The following is a 6,000-nucleotide window of genomic DNA, read 5'->3' on the forward strand; positions in this document are numbered from 1 at the left end:
CATCTGATCATGATGTTTTTTAATGCAAAATATCAGCTTTTAAACGCCGGCACTACATTTGTGGTAAAACCTGAGCGCTGTTGCGCTGTGTGTGGTCTAAACTGTAGCATATGCTTGTTACATTGTAACAAGCAGTTTGCTACAGTTAAAAGTTAGAAAAAATGTTTTTAATGCAAAACAGTTCATCCGTTTCCTGCTGCAATTGATTTAACTGAAAATCAATGCTAATTGACAGGGTTGGTGAGCATCTCGGATGAAGCACATATTATGAGGAAGTGGAAAGACTCAAAATGTGAGATGGAAATGTGGACAGTTGAGGCATGGCATCGTCTAATTGCAGGACCCGATCTCAGTGAGAAAAGATTCTCCCAGTCCCCAGAGATGTTTTTTTTTTTTTTTGTTTCATAAATTGTATAAATGTTTCCCCTGCCTGTGTCAGGACCGTAGCTATGCTGGGTGGAGAGGGAAAAACAGAACAACCGCACAACGATCTTTCTTTAATACAATACCGGCTTTTGAAAGCTGGTATTACATTTGCGATTAAAGGATTTGCAGTTAAACAGTACAAACACACTACACAGGCAAGCTTGTACTTAGGATCAAGGGAATCCAGCTCATGGATGTTATGCTTGCTTACACATTTAATCTGTAATCAGACAGTTTGAACCCGCAACTGGTCCATTCTGATCAGTGTTCTTCCCTGGTTAACGAATATAAATAAAATAAATAAATAAACCACAAATATCTTCATTTTTATGTAGTTACTATTTTTAAAAAAATTACTTTATATGTGTATGTATGTACAAGTATGCGTACACATGGGTTTTCCCATCATTGGATCCATTTGGACACTTTTCCTCCAATTGATCTATCCAATTTTCATTTTAGACTTATTTCTGCCATTATCTCCTTATGCACTATTCAGATGCTCACATTTCATTTGATTGCATCTAAACACTCGTTTGTGCATTCTAGTGTGAGACATTCACATACATAGGGCCGCCTATAAATTTACTTCCTGCTAATTTGTGTGACCTTGAAAGCATTACATTTATAGTAATGGAGACTTGGGTGCACAACACCCATGTCAGGGAGTGCAATGGAGAGTTACCCACGGTCAGGGAATGCAGGGGGAAACTTCATACTGATCACAAATATACGAGTTGAGCAACAGCCAGTTAGTAAGACAAACTTGAGTATTTGACATTTGCTTGTATAAAGTAGATCTTATTTCTGTTATTTATGTTTGTAACCGTTTAGTAAAGCTGCATGAGAAATCACCTCATAATGATGGTGAACTACATTCTTGCAGGGCTCAGTGCTTGGACCAATCTTGTTCAGTATTTACTTCTCTGACATACAGACAAAAAACAAGATCCATGGCTAGCCAGGTTTGTAGATGACTGCAAACTGGGAATCATTGGTAAACTTTCCTCCGATATAGAAATCCTTCAGCAAGAACTTATAAATGCCTGGTATATTGAAAATTGGCTTAATTAAATACTACAAAATGCAACATTGTTGCATTTGGCAGACAGATGACCCCCCCCCAGCATATAGCATTGGCAAGCCACTTCAAAATCAAAATGCCACTAGAGATCTGAGAACCCGGTTGGGTAATCCTTTCTCTTTCCTTTGACTATCATTTTGCAACAGTGGTCAAGAGCACCTATATGGCACAGGTGATCACCGAGATCAGAAAAAAAGAGGTTACTGTCCCCTTGTATTTAGCACTGGTTAGACCAATTATAGAAAATAATGCCCAGTTTGAGACATGCCTCAACAGATGTTAAAAGTTAGAAAGACACCCGAAGTTCCTAATAAAGGGGATCATAGGCTTAGAGCCCCTAATCTACTTAAAACAATTAGAAGCAGCGTCCCTCTTTTGTGTGTTTAATATGCTTCTCAGTGGAGACCTATACCTCATCTTCTGAGCAATCAAGGAACATAGTATTCCAAGATCTGTCATACCTTCATAAATCAAACAAGCCAACACGAGAATAAGACATTTAAACATGCTTTAGAAAATCAATAAAACATGGTAAAATGCAGAGTCATTGTTCAGCACTTTCATCACCTGTGGAATACACTTACTCTGCAGATAAAGACAAGATCTGGATAACGGTGTTCATAAATTCACCCTGAGCATGTTTAACATACTCCTCCTCCAGAAGGGAGGTACAAACTAGCATGGGAAATGGCAAGATGTAATGGTCACAAGACTCAGTTGCCTTGAACTTCCAATGATTTTTACATCCTCTCTCACTAGATACACTAGTGTATCTCCTTTGGATCAGACCTGTTTCCTCACTGCTCTGTTTCTGCAAAATAAAACTGTTTCTCTACTTAACATCTTACTGGTTTTCACCTTACCTGCCAAGCCCTAAATAATTTTTTAGCCAGCCACTCTGCTGGCAACTACTACTAAATATCTATCACGCTATTCAATCTTTATTTACGCAAACAATAAGCCTTAATAATGTATACCTCTTTCTGCAATTCATGAACAATGGCAGCTCCCAAAGTGTAAATTATTGTCATGCATGTCTTATGCATTCATTATTTTTCTTGCACTGTCTTTGCGTCTGTTTTGTATTGCAGCACAACTCTTGCACATTTACACCGTTCATCTTTGTGTCTTGTGCCTTTGACTGATGTTATGGTTGAAAAGGTCTTCAAAGCAGTTCACTAACTTGCTTAATCTTAAATAATTGGCACATGCACTGCTGGGATTTTTAATACAGTGTGTCTATGGAAATTTTAAGGAAGAAGGAACCTGTTAAAATTTCATGTTTTGTGGTTTTCAGGTGTTTCCTAACTCCATATAATGCACCCTGTATTTTGAACTTGTCCAACTGTGACATAAAAATAAGACTAGGAAGTCATCTTGCAGTCTGAGAGAACACCAAGACATTTCCAGGATAAAATTACTCTGATGCATTCTAAGTCAACATGAAATGTTAAGTTCAGTTTATATGCACTTTTCTCTACTGTGCAACTATTTCAGCAGCCTTTTCAAAGTACGACCATCACCAAAACATATACACATAGCTGCCATACTGCAATTGTGATAACTACGCATTAAAACTTGGCAAAGGCACACGACATGAAAGTGTCACAACAGATTAAGAAATAGAATGTCCACTACTATATGTTTATTTACTATTTATTTGACATTTTTTAAGTGAGATAGTCTGACTGGGTCACATAACCCATTTTCAGTGGATTCCCGGGGAAAAAAACTCCACATTTAGATATTTACCTACATACACAGCTAGACTGCAATTTTTACAATAATGTTAGTTAAGACTGACAGTAATGTTAGTCAAGACTTGACACAATGCATTTGGGTATATACACAAATAGAATACCATTTTTAAAACAACAATGTTAATTAAGACTTTACATACTACATTACAAGCAGATGAAAAAAGTGGCAAGTTGCTTAGAGTTTTGCTTAAAATTTGTCTTCATTTTTAAAATATTACTTCTAAAATATTACCATGTATTAACATTTGATTAGTTGAGAAGATAATAGTTGATGTACTTAGTATTGTGTTAACATAAGAATGGGTTTCCACTAGATTATATAAAACAGCTTTACTTACAGAAGGGAAGAGATAGCATAGAAGATTTGAAAAGTTATAAATTTAGAGGGGGATTAGAGAGACAGAAAGAAGACTGCAAACTAAGGTTAGGGGGAAGGAAGGAAGGAAGGAGAATTCTTGGTGAGGTTTTGTAGGTCTATGGGGGAGACTGCAGAGAACAAGAAAGGTGGACAGAGGAAGGCGAAAGTAGAGGGGGATTAACCTGGAGTTAAGAATGTGCAGAGCCATGACTTATTTAGGTGCGATTTTAGAAAGGCTTTAAAGAGTGGCAGGCTATGAGTTGATCTGGTGTTTGAAGGGAGAGAATTCCATAGTTTAGAAACAGAGTATGAGAAAAAAACACTGACCTGGTCTTTTAGAAGGTTTGGGGGTTTCTAGCAGGTTTTTGTCTTCTGATCTGAGTGATCTGCTAAGTATGAATTGTTTGACAAGCTTATCCAGGACAGGGCAAGCAGTGGGTTTGTAGATTAAGTTTATAGTCGACTGTTGGATATATGCTAGTTGGTTGAACCAGAGCAGCACGGAAGGCTACAGTATGCAATCTAAGCAGCTGTGAGTAGTGGCAAAATAAAGCCATGACTGTATTTAAACAAGAAAATGTGAACAGTGAATGTGAAGGGATGTAAATAAGCAAGGGGATACCAGGTAATGTACTTGGTTTTAGATTAGAGTTGCTAGCAGCCATAGAGTTAAATGCAGATCATGGGCAAAGGACTAAAGGAGCTAATGTAAGAGATAGATGCTATATTGTCAGAAATGGGTGAAATATGTGTACTGAGGGTGCCTAAGTTCAAGGGAAGATCAAATATGATAGCCAAGATAAATGGGACCAGTATGGTTAGGAGAAAATGTAGACCAGGAGAGGGGGGGATAAAGGAGGGCTACAACAACTAACTGGAAACAGTAGAAAACAGATGGGATAGGAGTATGGCAGGGGTTTGGCTCAGTGAGGTGCATGCCACCTTACACCAACAGCTTATAACAGGACTCCATAACAGGGATTAACATACATTAGTTACAGGCTGAGTTGTTCCATGACCATTTTAGCCATTCTGCCAAGGGAAAAATAATGCTTCAGGCCAAACAGAGATATTGCCTGTGTTCTGCCCTGGAGTCTTATTCAGGTATTAGAACCTAGGAAGAGGGGGAGAAAAGGACAGGGAGATTAGATGAGAGGGACCACCATGAGTGAGAGCTACATAGGCTACAATGACAGACAGGAAGGGGGATGGGGTTGAGGTTACTGAGAGTGAAGAACTATTAATGTTATAGGTTAGTTTAGAGCCACTTCTTGATAGGAAGGAAAGAAGGGCTAGCAAAGTATTCACCAGTTATAAAGAAAGGACTGAGGTAATTAGAAAAGTAATGATAAAGCAAGACTAATAAAAGTAGTGATGAAGCAAGACTAATATTCAGTCTAAGCAGCAGTGTACTTATGAAAGCAGATATTGTAATGCAGTGAAAATGTAATACTACTATTGGTATACCAGATAAAACATAACACAGGCAGATAGTGTAACATCGGATACGACTCACACCTATGTGTAAAATGCATGGTTAAGAACTGGTATATTTGCTATGAATATTCATAGTCTTCCATTAAGCAGACAAGTGGAAGCATCACAGCTTCAAATATAAACAGTTAACAAGAGTTGTACACTTGGTATAAACCTGCTAAAACAGATGAACTGCAATTATCATAGACACTGCTCTCCATTGTAGTTTAAACAAATAGGACTATGCAACATTAGGCAGAGCAAATAGTCAAATAATATCACAAGTGGTAGAAAAGATAGTGAAAATAATACCTCAAGATGTGGAAATACACTATCATACTAGCAAAGCATCTTTATTTTAGTTCAGAGATGAAGCACATGAGCAATGGTCTCAGTACTCAATCTCAGTACATCACTTATAAGTACTTAGGAGGTGAACATATGTAAATCAATCAACTTCTTAAGTAAACATGTTTCTTTTGCATCTGTATGATGCCTAACATTTGATGCTGTGGATATTCGTAGAAATGTACAGTCTCTTGTGTTAAGCAGCACAGTGTCATGGCTGTATTTACAGAAGCCCTTGATTTTACCATCCAAGTTTAAGTCATTACTGTGGTTTTGCATGTTGATTATTGTTTGGTTTAAGATTATGGTTAAGGTTCTGGTTAGGGTTAGGGCTGTATGTACTGTACAGTTTTGAAACATGGTGTGTGCAAGCATAGTTTTCAAACTTGTAGATTCAAAAAGTTAAGTTATACAATGGGCTTTGTCCATACTGTTCAGACTTTTGGATTCAGATTCATGACCTTTGAATACTATTGTTTGAATTAATGACATGTCTGCAAAATATAAAATGACTGAAAGATGAGTTCTAACATCATCTTTTGATTATT

Source organism: Protopterus annectens, chromosome 2.part2, assembly GCF_019279795.1.
Source record: "Protopterus annectens isolate FY-2018-M chromosome 2.part2, PAN1.0, whole genome shotgun sequence".
NCBI lineage: Eukaryota > Metazoa > Chordata > Ceratodontiformes > Protopteridae > Protopterus > Protopterus annectens.